Source organism: Bufo gargarizans, chromosome 8 (genome assembly GCF_014858855.1).
Source record: "Bufo gargarizans isolate SCDJY-AF-19 chromosome 8, ASM1485885v1, whole genome shotgun sequence".
NCBI classification, from domain to species: Eukaryota; Metazoa; Chordata; class Amphibia; order Anura; family Bufonidae; genus Bufo; species Bufo gargarizans.
In genome coordinates, this window is record NC_058087.1 from 149662756 (window position 1) to 149681874 (window position 19119).

Below are 19119 nucleotides of genomic sequence, written 5' to 3' on the forward strand. Positions count from 1 at the left end.
CTGATTTTTAACCCTGGCATCTCTGAAATGGCTGAAAAGTTTTACTGATTTATAAAAAATTAAAAAAATTGTTAGCCCAAAATTAGTAAAAATGCATAAAAAAAATTTTATATTTATATCAGCCAAAACTCACATTTAAGTTTAAAACCTGGAAACGTCAAGGATGTCGGAAAAAGTTATTTTTGGCGCATCAGAAAGTTGTGCACTCCTAGTATATGTGGGCCAATGGATTTTTATAAAGTTTACTATGAAATTCCTCCAAGCAGACTGTTCCTAATATTGTTATTTTATTGGCATCTGTACATTAGGAATTGTCACAGGCAAAACATGCTTGGTACATCAGGCTTTTTTGGGATGGCTGGAAGACTGGAGTGGACAAACAACTTTAAGAAAACATGCTCCTTCCACCTTCACCTCATGCACACAACCGTAATTTTGGTCCACATCAATCGGATGCGACCCATTCATTTTATCCTTATGTCCATTTCACAGTCACACAAAAAAGATAGAACATGTCCTAGACTTGCCAGTTTTGCTGACAAGGATAGGACATTCCTAGAGGAGTTGGAAAAAAATAAAAATAAAAATGGTGGCATGCACACCACTGGGATCTGAGAACTGTAAAACAGGTATGGTCATGTGCATGAGGCTTTAGTTGAACATTTGGTCTCAAGTTAGAGTTGTCACATTAGGCTCATCCTAGTCCAAATTCTTTCACCCTACTTGATGATCGAGCCAATCATTTTTTCCCCTTTGAACCAGCCCCCCCACACTACAGTTATATTCCAGGAACGTCTCTCACACATCCCATTTATACCATCAGTATTTGCATCTACAGAACACACTGAATGTAGAAACTCAAGGCCACAATGGCCTTTTTGCGCCTTAACCAAATGGTTGACAAAGTAAAAGGAACCAGAAGATTAACACTTAAAACTTTAGGCCCAGCTGAACAGTCTCTTGGCAAGTCTGCGTCATCTCTCAAAATCATGTCAAACAACGTTTTCTTTTAATGAGCGACCATCAATTCGTCAAATACCTTCCACATTGCTCACCGGTATAAACAGATGAGGAGAATATTTTTTATGTCTTTATATAAACCAGTAGGTTTACTTTGCAATTGTGCCAGCAAACAACATTAGTGTGTCAATCTAATGTGGAATTACAGTATATGAAGATGGCGGTTTGGGGGAATACATGCACATGAAGACGGCGGTTTGGGGGAATACATGCACATGAAGACGGCGGTTTAGGGAAATACATGCACATGAAGACGGCGGTTTAGGGAAATACATGCACATGAAGACGGCGGTTTAGGGAAATACATGCACATGAAGACGGCGGTTTAGGGAAATACATGCACATGAAGACGGCGGTTTAGAGAAAACATGCACATGAAGACGACGGTTTAGGGAATACATGCACATGAACACGACGGTTTAGGGAATACATGCACATGAAGACGGCGGTTTAGGGAATATCTGAACACTAAATATACTGGTTCAGACTGGTCGATAATCAGAGCACATCAACAACAAGAGAGGCTGAAGGGTCTTCACTACACAGGGAATAACGCAATGGTGAGAGTCCAATGAAAATTGTCATTCAAGAATGTAACCTGTTGTGGTCTAAACCACATACCCCGAGGCCACCTGCACATGATGTGGGTGATAGTACATAAGATCCGCATGAATTTCAATGCGAATTTATGCGAGTTTCTGCAACATATCCACAATAAAAACTGCAATTTCTAATTGTGGATTTTGGGGTGGATAAGATTAGGTTTTGACGCAGATCTCACCCTTCATTGCAGGAATCTGTGCGGAAAAACAAAGTATATTCTGCAATGTGTGCAGGTGGCCTTAAAGGGGTTTTTCTTGAGGTCAATACTGATTTACTTTTCTTAGAATAGACCATCATTAGCCAATTTGTGGGGATCAGATTTCTGGTACTCCTGACAATCAGCTGCTGGAAAAGGCCATGGCACTTGGCCAACACTGTGACCTCTTCTTCAGGCTTTGACAACACGTCCATTGGTCACATGGTGTGTGCGCAGGGTAGAATGAGGCTCAATGACAAGCACAGATGCTATATAATGGACAGGGCTGCAGTCTCTTCAACAGCTGATCAGTGGGGGGACCGGGAGTCAGACACCAAGTGATTGGATATTGATGATCTATCTAGCCCCTTTAAAATAAGCAAAGCCAAAAACAGACCCAGACAAAATTCAAGAAGTTACATTTAAAAAGGAATGCATCACCACATTTATTTTTCTGCCAGTTAAAACCAGATATTTTTTTTTTCTAATCTTTCATTTTCTGATTGCAGATGTATTTATTCCATTTCTTGAACATGATTATGGGGGCATCCATCTTGCCTGAGCTTTTCTTAAAGGGGTTATCCAATTCTAAAAAATGCCACCCCCACAATGCCTGGGCCCCTTCTATAGATCATACTCAGCTTGCTCCCCAACACCCACGTCACTGTTATTGGGTGCACCCTCCAATGTTTTGATCCGCACAATGGGGAGATCCAGCAGCAGCCATACAGAGATCCATAGTGACACACTTTCACCAAAATGAATGGGAAGCGCACCGCGCACGCACGCACAGCCACCACTCCATTCACTTCTATGTGGCTGATGGAAAAAGCCGGCTTTTTTTCGGCGCTCCCATAGGAATGAATGGAGGGTAGCGGTACATGCGCCCTCCTTTACTTTGCAGGCTCTGTTCAAACGATGCCCCCAATGTCGGAGGTGAGACTCTGATGTCCGAGTGTTCCCTTTCAGTTATGATTTTTAACATCATTTTCGTACAGACCTAAAAAGTGGAGACTAAATTGTAATTCTGTGGAGATGGCCTCCTGTATGATCAGTATGGAAATGGCATTAACTTCACAAAGTTTGTGCACAACCTTTAAGAAAGTTAAGCAAAGCACAAGGCAAAATAATTGTTTTTCAAGCATAAATTATACCTTATAAGTTACTGCAAGGCAAAAAAGAGATCGATGTTAGGTGAGAAAGTAGGTGGCTTTCATGCCTTACCCAACACAGAATAATACTTGGAGGAAAAAGTTCTTTTTATTGCCTGCCTTCATACAGCAACAATTTACCAACATTCCTTCAAGTCCCAGCAGCTTTGCAGCTTTCAGACTTTAATCTGCAAGCCAAGCTCTGGCTTGAAGCCATCTGGAGAACGGATGAATCAGCAAAATGAATTGGCTGTCAACTAGTGTCCTCTACAGTTTCCAACTTAACCGTCTGGAATATAAAAAAAAAAAAAAAAAAAAAAAAAAAAAAACCCTCGCAGAAAGAAAAAGGGTATTGTCCACGGATTTTCTGCGAGTTAACATGTACGCATATAAAAGTAAAGTCAGCAGCACAGACTGTAAAAACGTATTAAGGCTACAAAATGCACCAGTAAATGCTAAAATCACAGTAAGGATTGGCTGGCTACTGAATCTAAAGTAACAACAGATAAGACTGCGACTAGTCACTGACTTTAGCTGCACATCTCCATGTGCTTGCATTACATGAAGTCTAAAGGCAAACGTTAAAAGGGTTTCTAAGTCTTTACAACTGTTTACCAATCCTCAGGATAGGTCAATGGTATCTGATCGGTGGGGGTCCAACACTCAGAACTCCACCGGTCAGCTATTTGAGAAGGCACTGGTGTTCTGTCAGAATACTATACCTTATCAGAATGCTATACCCTCATCACTTCCGATGACGGGGCTGCACCGGAAGTGACGAGAATCAGCTGGAGGAGGGAAAGTGCGGTGCTGCTCAAGTGCAGATCCACGGGTAAGTAAAAATTATAGCACCGCCGCGGGAGAAGCGCCCAATTAATGCGCAAAACCGGCCAGGACACACTGCACCTGGAGCCAAGGCTGGGTAGGAGAGGGAGCGCACGCGCTGCTATATACTCCTGTCGGCCACACACATCAGGACTACACAGCGCGTGCGCACTCAGGGGTAGGGAGATCTGATGCAACATTTTGCACTGAAATCTACCTACCCCTGAGTGAGCACGCGCGGTGTAATCCTTATGTGTGCGGCCGACGGGAGTATATAGCCGCATATGCACACCCTCTCCTACCCAGCCGTGGCTCCTGGCGCAGTGTGTCCCGGACGGTTTTGCGCATGCGCATTAAGTGGGTGCTTCTCAGCGCCGCCCACCCCCTTCTCCAGCTGATTCTCGTCACTTCCAGTGCGGCCGCATAACCAGAAGTGACGAGAGTATAGCATTCTGACAGAACACCAGCGCTCCTGTGAGCCCGCAGCCTTCTCCATGCTTACCAAGCACAGCGCAGTACACTGTATAGCGGCTGTGCTTGGTATCGCAGCTTGGCCCCATTCACTTCTATGTAGCTGTGCTGCACCTAGGCCACGTGACCAATGAACGTGTCGTCACTGGCCTAGGAACAGCCGAGAGGTGGTCATAGTGCTACTGCGAGTACCGCTGCCTCCTTAAACAGCTGACCGGCAGGGATCCAAGGTGTCGGACCCCCACTAATTACATCTGATGACCTATCCTCTGGAGAGGATACAAAATCCAGATTGACGGCAGCATCTCCATATAAAAAGGTTCTTTATTCACAATGGGTCCATGAAATGCATGTGTACAAACACACCAGCAAAAAATGCAACGTTTCAGCTACATGGCAGCCTCATTTGTACATGTGCTTTTCATGGAACCACTGTGAATAAAGAACCTTTTTAATGGAGATGCTGCCGTCAATCTGGATTTTGTATGCCATTCTAATGACCGAATGGATCTGAGGTCAAAGACAAGCGGATGCATTCATTAATATATCGTCAAGGTCATTGGTGCTGCTCTCAAACACAATTTTACCCTATCCTCTGGAGAGGTCATCAGTATCTGAAGACTTGGAAAACCCCCTTTAAGTTAGGGCTCATGAACACGACTGCATGTATTTTGCAATCCGCAAAAACAAGGATTCGCACAGATACGGATGATGTCCATGTGCATTCCGTATTTTGCGGAACGGAACAGCTGGCCTCTAATAGAACGGTCCTATGCTTGTCCACAATTCGTTTCAATGGATCCGCAAAAAAAAAACGGAATGGACACGGAAAGAAAATACATTTGTGTGCATTAGCCATTAATATAAGGATGGCGGACAATTCAATTAACTAAAACTTGGCTGCAAAGTCAACGCCAGGGCCCAGGGTAGTAGATGCCATTTTGGACGTCATGACGCAGACAAGAAAGCAACCTATCCCATCAACAAATATCTGGGAGTCGGACTAGGACATCACTTCATTCACCTCCAATGCATATTATTTGCTGGGACATCTGGCACAATTTTTCTAGTTGTTCGAACAGGTTATCGTTAGATATTTTTATGTCTAGCAAGTGATTAGGTATAGAAAGCCCATTTTGAGAGTAAATTAAACACCTTAATAAAGAACTATTTGTAACAATTTTCCTGGATATTAAAGCCATGCTGGTTCAAAAAAAAAATCCCATTAACTGGAGAAAGAACTGATGCCATCCCATCCTTTTAGCTACAGATCCGTAAATTCTTGTGCTCCTTTTCTGTCATCCAAGATGGCCGCACTGCTTCTTAGACCGATTGTGCATTTGGTAGCCTTGGACCGACTAGCACTACTGATGTCAACAGTGCTGGCCAATCCAAGAGCAGGGTTCAACAAGTACAAAGCGTTGACTGGACTACTGATGTTCAGTGTGTCTGAGAAGTAGCGTTGAGCGAATCGAGCTTCGGATCCAAGATTAGAAGTCAATCCGCTCAAAACTTAATTTTAATGCTGTACGGAGACCAGTCACCAAACAGCAATAAAATGTATGGCCTTCGGCGAGGTGAACAGAGTTATCACTGAAGCCGCGTGAAATTAGGTGAATAACTTCAGCATTCGATTTTTAAACTTGAAAAAACGTGTTAAAACTGGAATCTGAAGTCGGCTTCGGTACCGTTTGGTACCTCTGTACCGAAGCCAACTTCGGATCCAAGTTTTGAAATGGTTTTCAAGCTCTAAAACCTAACTTAAAATGGTTTTAAAGTCTGAAGTTATTCACCGAAATCCCTAGAGACTTCAGTGATAACGAATTTCCGTCGCCGGATGCCATACATTTGAATGCTGTATGGAGACGAATCTCCGTACAGCAGTCAAACGAAGTTTTAAGCGAATCGATTCTGGATCTGTGATCCAAAGCTCAATTCGCTCAACACTACTGAGAAGCGGTGCAGTCACTTTGGATGGCAGAAGATGATCCTGAGAATAAATCATTGTAATTGTGCTGCCTGTTCCTCAGCTAATATGATTTTTTTTTTTTTTTGTTTTAACTGCAGTGTTGCTTAAACCCTGGTACTAAAGTGCTCCTTCGTGCGGTGCACGTTTGGCGGTAATACAGCCACAATACTCAATCCGGCCCAATTTTTGTGAACCTAATTTAAAGGGGTTGTCTCACTTCTGCAAATGGCATTTGTCATGTACAGAAAGTTAATACAAGGCACTTACTAATGTATTGCGATTGTCCATATTGCTTTCTTCGCTGGCTGGATTTATTTTTCACAATCAATCAATCACACTATACAATGCTTCTATCCAGAGATTACAACCACCCTGCAATCCAGCAATGGTGGTCGTGCTTGTATACTACAGGAAAAAAAGGCCTCTCTGGTGGCTGGGACAGTGGGAGTGTGCAGTCACACGTGCAGCAGCTCCCGACCACCTCATATCTACGCTGCAACAGTGGCCATAACCCCCGAAAATGAGCAGTATATAATGCTATGGAAAAATGAATCAAAAATGAGGCAATATGGACAATCACAATACATTAGTAAGTGACTTGTATTAACTTTCTCTACATGATAAATGCCATTTGCTTATGCAAGACAACCCCTTAAAAAAAAAAAAAAAAAAAAGAAGAAAATCATTAAATAGCCCTATGGTGTTCATTATTTTTGAAAAAGGGGTTTAATGTGATACCGGCATGCTATGAGTCAAGTATTCTACAAAAAAAATATATTTCTAACCATCCTGTTCATAAGAAGCACATTTCGTCAAGATGTTTTGGCCCAATTTTCTGACTACACATACCAAAATAATTTCTGAAATGCTAGTTTTTATACTAGCCACAAGATATTTGCACTACAGATGTGCGCTCATGATGAATGGGTGGCATGGTGGCTCAGTGGTTAGCACTGGTGCCTTGCAGCGCTGGGGTCCTACTACGTTTGAATCCGACCAAGGACCATATCTGCATGGAGTTTGTATGTTCTCCCCGTGTTTGCGTGGGTTTCTTCTGGATACTCCGGTTTCCTCCCACGCTCCAAAGACATACAGATAGGGAACTTAGCTTGCGAGTCCCATTGGGAACAGCAAGTGATGCTAATGTCTGTAAAGCGCTGCGGAATATGTCAGTGCTATATCAGAAAGTAAAAGAAACATTACATATAGGTCATCTCACTTTGCGTCTTGCTGTGAAATCCAGTTTAATTCGGGGGAAACATCTCATTATCACTGAACAAGTTACAACAATATCCTTAACGCCTATAAGTTCCTGACGATGCGAGCTGTAACGTAGCAGCTATTTTTCTGTTGAAAACGTGGTTCTGTAATTGCAGTGAAGCTTTGACGTACATAAAACCTACCCCCCATTTCAATCAGGAGTATAAAACCTCCAGCGGCATAAAATCTGAAGAGAACAAGCTAAAGACCTAACAGATTATCTTAACGGATTGTATAATTTTACCACCATACGTAAACTGTATAATGTGGTCACAAATGGACAAACTATTAAGTCCTCTAGTCTTTATAATTAAAAGCTTATTATATCAACAGATACAAAAATGCAACACATGAATCACCGGATTATCAACAGGAAGTCACAATTCTCCCATACTACAGCACATTTAAAAAAAGGTACCTACTTAACAAAAACGTAACAGTTAAAAGACCGCATCGACACGTAGATAAAAAAAAATAAAAAATTCCCTGCATTAAAATACATGACCCAACTCTGCACTCCTGCCCAAGCTCCATGGTCCCAACGCAATATCTGTAAATAGTGCCCCTAATGAGGACTTCAATTATAGCACTGGCCAGTCTGAGGCTCTAGGGACCAGAAAGCCCTTTTAATGGAGGTCCCCAACAGTTTCAAGTTGACAAACCACTTTCAAAGAATATCAAAGGGAACAGGGTGTCTGAGCTGCAGGCCGCATGTTCTAGAGCAGGAGGAGCGGAGCAGATTGATATACAGTTTTGTGGGAAAAGATTCAGGAATACTTGTAATTTATGCATTTAAATCCCTGCTCATTCGAGGCTTTGAAGTCGAGGAGGCGGAGCTATCAGTGATTGACAGTCTTCCCTCTATGACTGTGTATAGAGAGATAGCTGTCAATCACTGACAGGACCACCTCCTGGACTTCAAAGCCCCAAATGAGCATAAATTTAAATGAATAAAGGCTGTATTAAACAGCCCAATTCTGCAGACTATTGTCGGGAAGGAAGCGCTCCCTCCCGGCAATAGCCTGCTCGAGAGCGGAGGAGACCCCCTGCTATTACTGCAGCGATCTCCTTCAGAACATAGGGAAGAACGATAGTTATGCCATCACTCGAGCCCATTAGGTCACAGATCGTGATTAGACGGCAAGATTTGCTGCCAGCAAACGAAGACTTTAAAACGCGCTGATTGCTCATTCATTGGCAGCAGTATTAGACTGCCAGATCATCGCAAATGAGAGCTCATACGAACATTCTTCAATGATAAACTGGCCGACAATTGGCCAGTCTAAAACATGGCTAAGTTAGGCCCCTTTCACACGAACGAGTATTCCACATGGGTGCAATAGGTGATGTGAACACACTGCGCCCGCACGGAATCCGGAGCCATTCATTTCAATTGGGCTGTGTACATGTGCGTTCGTTTTCACGCATCACTTGTGAGTTGCGTGAAAATCACATCATGTTCTATATTCCGCGATTTTGACGCAACACTGGCCGCATAGAAGTGAATGTGGCTGCGTGAAAAAGATGTTTGTATACATTCAGTTTATCACCCGCATGCAAAACGCATTGCACCAGCATCGCAGACAAAACTGAATGACTTTGCTTGCAAACTCACGCATTTTTCACTGAACGCATTCGCAACGCATCTGGATGGACACGCTAGTCTGCAAGGGGCCTTAAAAGTTGAATACTTAATATTTTCCAATAAAACTGTATATCAATCTACTCAGCTCCCCCTGCTGTATGCTGCCTGCACTTTCATGGTGACTGGTTCCCTTTAAAAGGCAAAAAGTGTATAAAAAAAAATGACCAAATTATGGCTTTTACCATAGTTGTACCTGCTAGATTTGACTTTGACCCTGATGCAAAGTTTCAGAAATGATACAACAATCCAGTACCATTAATGTCTGCAGCTGGCAACAGCAGGGGGTCCACTAATTTGGGAACGCTGCCCTAATATTACACAACTGCTTCGTCCTATTAAGGGATTCTGTCACCACAATTTTGGACTATCTGCAGTAATACAGATAAGGAGGCCAAATTACTTTTTATTTTGCTACTGCCCCCCCCCCCCCATTCAACTGCTATCAGCAACGGTGCTACAATAAAGTCCCCTCCGTTTTGTTGGCAGAGCACAACAGTTTGGACTGTGTATTTCCGCGCGCGACTGAGTGCTAATTCAGGGGGGGGGGGGGGGGGGTGTCGTCGGAAAATATGTGATTACACTTACCGGTAATCTTTTTTTCCTTGAGCTATGACAGCACCCTTGGATAGTGTCCGTCCCCTTCTCAGGACAGGAAACCTGAACCACAACAACTTTAAAAGGAGGGACCAACCCCCTACACACCAGTACCATTCCAAGAACTAAGGAAACACAAACGTCTCATAACATATTATTATTATTAAAAGGGAATTAAGCGGGTGCTGTCATAGGCTCAAGGAAAAAAAAAAAAGATTACAGGTAAGAGTAATCTCATATTTCCCCCCTCGCCTATGACCGCACCCTTGGATCTATAAGAGATCAGATTTGGCAGGGACAAATGCCTGAAGGACTTTACGTCCAAATACTAGACCCTCATTAGAGGGTAACTGAAGCCTGTAATGCTTGAAAAACGTGTGAGGAGAACGCCAGGCGGCAGCTCGACAAATATGCTCTATGGAGGCAGAGGCCCTTTCTGCCCAGGACGTGGAGACCGCTCTGGTAGAGTGGGCCCCAAATGCCGTAGGCGGGGGAACTCCTATGGAGGAGTAAGCTAAATGAATAGCCTGTCTTATCCACCTGGCTATAGTCTGAAAGGAAGCGGCCAAACCCTTTCTCTTGCCCTGAAAAGCAATGAGACGCTTAGAGGATCTAAGGTCCAATACCAACTCTATGGACTGGAGCTAACCTTGAAACTGCCGTTATAAATCTTTTTATCCAAGGGTGCTCAGCCAGCTTGAACTCAAAAAGAGCACTTAAGGCCGAAATCTGTACCCTTAAAGTACTAGGCCTAAGGTTCTTCCTCCAGCCTCTTTTTTTTTTTTTTTTTTTTTAGAAAATCCAACACTAGAGGTAAGGCTACTTTAGCATTCGGGGCTCCGCTTGCGAGTTCCGTTTGAAGGCTCTCACAAGCGGCCCGAACGCATCCGTACAGCCCCAATGCATTCTGAGTGGATGCGGATCCGCTCAGAATGCATCAGTCTGGCACCGTTTGTACTCCGCTCCGCAGGCGGACACACCAAAGCGTTCGGGTGTCCGCCTGGCCGTGCGGAGGCAAACGGATCCGTCCAGACTTACAATGTAAGTCAATGGGGACAGATCCGTTTGAAGTTGACACAATATGGCTCAATTTCAAACGGATCCACCCCCCATTGACTTTCAATGTAAAGTCTGGACGGATCTGTCTGAGCAACTTTCACACTTAGAATTTTTTCTAAACTATAATGCAGACTGATCCGTTCTGAACGGATCCCATCGTCTGCATTATAGGAGCGGATCCGTCTGTGCAGACACCAGACGGATCCACTCTGAACGCAAGTGTGAAAGTAACCTAAATCGAGCACTTCAAGAACATTTACTGATTTATTTATGAATTGACAAAAAGGCCCTCCAAACACGCAAGTAGATCTTGGACGTGACTCTTGTGACTTGCCAATAGAGTGTTGACTACCTCCTCCGATAACCCTTTCTTCCTTAAAATCTGCTTTTCAAAAGCCAGGCAGTCAAATGAAGATTCTCTACTGCTGGGTGAAGGATGGGACCCCGAGCTAGAAGTCCCGGGAAGACTGGAAGAACCGAAGGGGAGGGAGGCAACTGACATTCTGCAGAGCCAGGAAAACCAAACCCTCCTGGGCCAGAAGGGAGCCATCATGCTGACTAAAGCACTCCCCTCCCTTATCTTCTTTAGGACTCTTGGCAATAACTTCAATGGGGGAAATGTATAAAGAAGTCCCTCTCTCCATGATTGAGCTAGAGCATCCACAGCTGTTGGATGCTCTTCTGGAAAGAGAGAAGAACCTCTTTACCTTCCTGTTGACCCTGGTGGCAAAGAGGTCACTGGAAAACCCCATAAGGCAACTATCTTGCTGAATATCTGCTGGTCCAAAGACCATACTCCTTGATGAAGATGATGGCGACTTAAGTCTGCTGTCACATTGTCCCTTCCTCTTAGATGTACTGCAGAAATTGACAAAAGAGAATCCTCTGCCAGACAAAAGATCTTTTGACTGAGGGACATTAGACTAGGGGATCTGGTACCTCCCTGTCTGTTGATGTATGCCACCGTAGTCATGTTGTCTGAATAAATTGTTACATTCCTGCCTCTTATTACTTGGAGACTCTCCTTCGAGGCTATCCAGATAGCGTATAGCTCCCTGAAACTGAGATTGGGACTGAATCTCTAGATCCCAAGATCCCTGAAGGAGGGATTTTATATGGGCCCCCCAACTGTAAGGACTCTGTGGTCAGGAGCAAGACATCTTGTCTCTGCCACGGAACCCCCCCCCTGCAGTTTCGATAGATTCATCCACCACTCCAGTGAGGAGAGCATCTGGGGCGATAAATCTCAAGACAAAAGGACTCCTGTCCCAGACTTCTAGAACCTGCAGTTGAGGTCTTGAGTGGAACTGGGCCCACTCCACCCCCGGAATAGCAGCTGTCATGAGCCCCAAAACTGACATGGCTTGTCTTAGGGAAACATACTGATGGAAAAACAGGTACTGAATTCTGGATCGGATTAGACAGGCTTTGTGAAGGGGAAGCAGGCACATCTGTGACATGGAATCTAGGGTCATCCCTAAAAAGGTGCACACCTGACTTGGAATTAAACTGGACTTTTCTATGTTTAGCTCCCATCCCAATTTGTCCAATACTTCCCTGAACCATGAAATCTGCTCCTCTAGAGCTGTGTGAATGTCAGAGAGAAGGAGAAAGTCGTCCAGATATGGAATAACTACTAAAGCCTTTTCTCTCAAATGGGCCATCTCTGCTATAATCTTTGAAAATAACTTGGGGGCCTGGGACAACCCGAAGGGGAGTGCCCAAAATTGCACATGCAGGACCCTGTCCTCCAACTGAACTGCTACCCTTCGGTACTTTTGATGACTGGGATGTATAGGGACATGGTAGTAGGCATCCCTGAGATCTAGGGACGCCATAAAACAATTTGGAAACAGATTTAAAAATCACTGACTTGATTGTTTCCATAGGAAATCTTTCGTACACTAGATACTGGTTCAGAAGTTTCAAATGTATTATTGTACGGTAGGAGCCGTTCGGCTATTTTACATAAAAAGAGTTGAATAAGACCCTTTTGTTCTTTCTTTTACTGGGACTTCCAACAGAACATTCTTTTCTAATAGGGAAGATACCTCTGAAACGATGGCCGCCTGTTTGAGGACTTGAACGATAAACTGTTATAATGAATCTTTCTGGCAGCAACCTCTGAAAATTGAACTTGTAGCCCTCTCTTAGGATGGAGATTATCCATGGGCTGTTTGATATATCTTTTGCCAATGTTCTGCGAAGTGAGAAAGCCGACCTCCTACCGGGGCCCTGGCGTCATTGTGGCGGCTTTTTTTGAGGCCTCTGCTCTGGAAAAAAAGACATCCTTTAGATCTTCTGGTAGTACCTGAAGTTTGCCTAGACACCTTCTTTCTCCTACAGGTCCTTCTAAAAAAATTAGCATATTGTGATAAAGTTCATTATTTTCTGTAATGTACTGATAAACATTAGACTTTCATATATTTTAGATTCATTACACACCAACTGAAGTAGTTCAAGCCTTTTATTGTTTTAATATTGATGATTTTGGCATACAGCTCATGAAAACACAAATTTCCTATCTCAAAAAATTAGCATATTATTAGCATCCAATAAAAGAAAAGTGTTTTTAATACAAAAAAAGTCAACCTTCAAATAATTATGTTCAGTTATGCACTCAATACTTGGTCGGGAATCCTTTTGCAGAAATGACTGCTTCAATGCGGCGTGGCATGGAGGCAATCAGCCTGTGGCACTGCTGAGGTGTTATGGAGGCCCAGGATGCTTCGATAGCGGCCTTAAGCTCATCCAGAGTGTTGGGTCTTGCGTCTCTCAACTTTCTCTTCCCAATATCCCACAGATTCTCTATGGGGTTCAGGTCAGGAGAGTTGGCAGGCCAATTGAGCACAGTAATACCATGGTCAGTAAACCATTTACCAGTGGTTTTGGCACTGTGAGCAGGTGCCAGGTCGTGCTGAAAAATGAAATCTTCATCTTCATAAAGCTTTTCAGCAGATGGAAGCATGAAGTGCTCCAAAATCTCCTGATAGCTAGCTGCATTGACCCTGCCCTTGATAAAACACAGTGGACCAACACCAGCAGCTGACATGGCACCCCAGACCATCACTGACTGTGGGTACTTGACACTGGACTTCAGGCATTTTGGCATTTCCCTCTCCCCAGTCTTCCTCCACACTCTGGCACCTTGATTTCCGAATGACATGCAACAGTCCAGTGCTGCTTCTCTGTAGCCCAGGTCAGGCGCTTCTGCCGCTGTTTCTGGTTCAAAAGTGGCTTGACCTGGGGAATGCGGCACCTGTAGCCCATTTCCTGCACACGCCTGTACACGGTGGCTCTGGATGTTTCTACTCCAGACTCAGTCCACTGCTTCCACAGGTCCCCCAAGGTCTGGAATCGGTCCTTCTCCACAATCTTCCTCAGGGTCCGGTCACCTCTTCTCGTTGTGCAGCGTTTTCTGCCACACTTTTTCCTTCCCACAGACTTCCCACTGAGGTGCCTTGATACAGCACTCTGGGAACAGCCTATTCATTCAGAAATTTCTTTCTGTGTCTTACCCTCTTGCTTGAGGGTGTCAATGATGGCCTTCTGGACAGCAGTCAGGTCGGCAGTCTTACCCATGATTGCGGTTTTGAGTAATGAACCAGGCTGGGAGTTTTTAAAAGCCTCAGGAATCTTTTACAGGTGTTTAGAGTTAATTAGTTGATTCAGATGATTAGGTTAATAGCTCGTTTAGAGAACCTTTTTATGATATGCTAATTTTTTGAGATAGGAATTTTGGGTTTTCATGAGCTGTATGCCCAAATCATCAATATTAAAACAATAAAAGGCTTGAACTACTTCAGTTGGTGTGTAATGAATCTAAAATATATGAAAGTCTAATGTTTATCAGTACATTACAGAAAATAATGAACTTTATCACAATATGCTAATTTTCTGAGAAGGACCTGTATAACTATCCCTATTATACTGAGAACGGAAGTTTTTTTTAGGAAGTTGCTGACTAGTGGAAGGGAACCCTTTCTGTCTGAGGCCTTCTCAAGCAAATCATCCAAGACAGGGCCAAACAAAAATTCTCCCCGACATGGAATAGCGCATAGTTTGGCCTTGGAGGTAGAATCTCCCTTCCAATCCTTCAACCAAATGGCTCTACGTGCAGAGTTAGATAGGGAGGAAGTTCTAGCAGAAAATTTTAACGAGTCTGCCGACGCATCTGCCAGAAAATTAAGGGCATTAAAAATAGTGGGATAGAGATAGGAAGACAGCAGCTGCTCTCTAGGTGTTCCCTCCTTTATACGATTCTCTAAATCTTTCACCCAAATTTTAAAAGGGATCTAGCCACAGAAGTGGCCGCAATGGCAGGTCTAAAAGCTCCTGCCGTAGCTTCCTAGCTCTTTTTAAAATAAATTTCCGTCCTTTTATCCATGGGGTCCTTTAGGGAACCTGTGTCCTCAAAGGGAAGAGCCTCTTTTTTGGAAATCTTGGCGACTGGGGCATCTAGTTTTGGGGCCCTATCACAACAAGCAGATCCTTCTTCATCAAATGGATATTTACATTTAATGGAAGAGGGAATGAAAATTTTTCTATCTGGCTTACTCCATTCCCTACTGATAACAGCAGCAATATTATCATTCACATCAAAGCCCTTCATTTTTCTTGGACCTAGGACCTCAGTCTCGCATAGATTGTGGCGCTTTACAATCGTCTAACCCCATGGTCGCTCTGACAACTCTGAGCAGAGTGCTAATATTCCCGGGCTGAAAAAGTCTTCCCGCTATATGATCAAAGGATTCATCCGATGACAGTCTCTCCCTCTTCCTCCAATCCTGAAAGTAATTCTTGATCGCTGGAGGGTGGGATAGAGGTGGCTGCAGAGGTGCTGGGGCGACCCTCCTAGAGGGCTGTTAACAGACGCCTTTACTGACTCCTTAACTTCATCCCGGATCATCTGTCTTAGACTGGTCATAAGAGACGCGGCCTCATCCTCTAATAACTTGCCTTATACAGGCTTGACAGATAGGCTTTCCCCAGCCCGAGGGTAACCGTTTCTTACACATAGCACACCCTCTAGCTTTAGATATGGAGACCCTTCTACTCGCCTTTGAGACCTAAACACAGAAATAGCCCCATAAAAAATTGCAACCTTAGAGTTTATGGGGTATTCACCCCTCTTACCCCACCATGGTACCGATTCTTTAGTGGTTTCAGTGGGATCTGCACGCTGTGTCTGCTCCATGGTCAAACACTGTAGCAGCAGAAAATGGAGAAACCGACTGCTAGCTAGCAGTATGAGCTGGCTGAACTTAAACTATGCTGGGCGCGCACCGGCTCCCCCCACTTCCGGTCTAAAGCGTTGCACTTTCTCCTCTTGCCGAAACCGGAAGTGCGTCAAACGCCGGCAGCCAAACATACGGACACGGCCGCAGAGGTCCGCGCGTCCTGGAGGCATGCACACCTCCCGAACAGAGAAGGGACCGGAGTGGGAGGAAGAGTCAGAGGTTCAGGCTCAGCAGTGGCTCCCTCAGAAGACTTACGCCGCTGGGTAAGCCGCCCTCATAATTAAATACACGGGGGTGCCCGCAACTCTTTTGGTCATCGTTGATGTGGTCATCCAACCCTGTCCCTTAGGACAGGAAACAGAACTGGCGTGTAGGGGGTTGGTCCCTCCTTTTAAAGTGGTTGTGGTTCCTGTTTTCTGTCCTGAGGAGGGGGCGGACACTATCCAAGGGTGCTGTCATAGGCGAGGGGGGGAATAATTAGTGATTTGGACAGCATTATTCATGTATTATGGCAGATGATGGTCAAGAATCATTGTGACAGATTCCCTTTAAAAAAACAGTGCCTCAATTTGGTCATATGAGGTACACATTTCATAAAACGCTCATTTCATGGTTGTGGTGTTTTCATTACATGCATGAAGAATGAACGGTTGTCTATTTCTTTGAGTGTTTTGTCAAATTGTGATGGAAAAACTGAATTCAAGATGGAATTTCCAGTTTGAAATGTATGGCTTAATGTCTGACCCATTAAGAGCTAGTCACTGTACATGGGCACACAGTTTCTAACTTTACCAACGTCATTGATCCTTCTGTTATCACAGATGTATAGAACCTCACTGGAGGTGTGCAAGGGGACTTAGGTGACCAGATATCTCATGAATAGTGTAGGCAAGACAAAATGTTCATTGCTACCCTACAACCTCATGACAAGGAAGATGAGAGAAAATGTTCTAATAAACTTTTATTTTTTACTTTAATCAAATGATAACAAGGCTAGTCAAACCACAAATTGCATAGAGATGGTTTCTTTCTTTGTCACAGTGACTGCGGTTTTATAGAAGGTAGCTACTTGGCTGTAAAACAACCCATGTAAGGCTGTAGACGTTCATGATGCTCCACAAAAATACAACAAATCAATGGAGGAACTCCTACCAAATGAAAGAATCCACCTAAGGCAGCCTGTGGCCTTTTGGTCTATGGCCAAGACATGGCTGGAGGGAGAAGGCAAACAAGCCAAACTCTTGTCACTAAAACATATTGCTCACGTATTCACACACCTGTGCTCCAAAGTCACTCATCTGTTCCTATGAGAGGAGTGGCAGCTCCGCCCCTTCCCAGTCCTTCCTCATTAACAAGGAAACACTATTCCTTGTAGATGGGCTATACACAGATGTATATTATATTTACAAAAAAAAAAAAAAATAATGGGAAACTTCACATTATGACTTCACTTGATCAATCACTTTAGCAATGGAAAAAAAAAAATCAGTTAGGGAGACTTCACCTTTCCACGTAATGCTCTGCCTTAAAGTGCATTTGTCACCAACTTTTGTTCTGTGTAGCAGAAGCGATAATACTTTTTTTGTAATATACGGTACTTTAAGTGCTTTATGCTCTGGCATTGCTCAGGAAGCATGTATTATAAACGCCAAAAATGGTCACTGTTACATGCAGATTCAGTCTCCTCAGCCTGCCTCTAGTTTCCCTGCAGATGCCTATATACCATATGTATACACTGTATTACTCTCTAAGTGAGGTATACCTAATTTTCCCTGATTATACAGTCAGCACTGCTCTCATTGACAGTCTCTCTCTCCTCTATTACCCCGCTGTGTCCACTAACTAGTCAGGATGCAACAGGGAAATAGAGGAGAGACAGCCAATCAGTAATCCGTGCGGTCAGGGAGAAAGAGCTTTGCATGACAAACTGTAGGGACAGTTCTATACATATATTTATGCAAACAGCAGCAAGACTAAAGCCAGGCTGAGGGGCCTGCCTCTATATGCAACAGTGAACCAGCCATCTTCAGAGTGTAAAGTACATTATGAAGATGGATTTTTCATTAGCAACTCATTTACAGCTTTGCAAATTGAAAACTTTAGAGCCTGTTTTTAATAAAACGACAATAATATCACCTAACAAAGTATATCACAAAAAACGTCTAACATAGTCAGTAACTCACATGCAATGCTATGGAGCCCCAGCCTAATGAAAACCAATCACTAAAGCTCCATTCACACTTACAGGGTAACCTGGATATTTTCTGGAGTTTATCTGGAGGAGCTGTACAGTATGTGTGAATGCAAACCTCTGCAATATCTGCACTGGACTTTACGCAGATTTTTTTCTTCCCAGTTCCCTAGTACTAAAGCAGTTTTTTGTGCAACTGGGCGCATGTGAGAACACAGTGAAGGTTCCACAAAATCACCAAATATCTGCCCCATGCACGGCATGGAACATCTCTGAGCTGATACCTACATGTGAAAGGCAAACTGTGGTAAATCTCTGGACATGGTATTCCTGAAATTTTCTAGAGTGTAGGTGTGAAAATACCTTAAGACTAGTAAAACTGCCCAAACAGAAAATCCTTCTGTCACCCCACTAAAGTCTTTTTTTTTGGGCTTCTTATAATCCTTATACTGCGATATATTAATATATAATGCTATTACTTATTTTGGTTCAGTAGTAAATAAAAAAAAACTGACTTTTATAATATGTAAATTACCTGTCTACCAGCACTTGCTGGTAGCAGCCGCATCCTCCTTTCATAAAGACACCCCCTCCTCATGTTAATTGACAGGGCCAGCGAACGCGCTCGTCTTCTGGCTGGCCCTGTCTGCGTTCAAAATCTGGCGCCTGCGCCGTACCTGTCTTCAGTCGGCGCACTAAGAGGAGGACGCTCGATCGGCCGTTCCATCCTCAATGCGCATCAGCCGATGACGTCACATCTACACCCGGCGCAGGCGCACTGAGGATGGAGCGGCCGAGCGAGCGTCCTCCTCTAAGTGCGCCGACTGAAGACAGGTACGGCGCAGATTTTGAACGCAGACAGGGCCAGCCAGAAGACGGGTGCGTTCACTGGCCT

General features: G+C 43.9%; 1 protein-coding gene across 2 annotated transcripts in view; it reads right to left on the bottom strand.

Annotated features, from left to right (window-relative positions):
- PARN (poly(A)-specific ribonuclease) overlaps positions 1-19119 on the bottom strand; it is a 116389-nt gene that overhangs the window by 8624 nt on the left and 88646 nt on the right. The window lies entirely within an intron of this gene.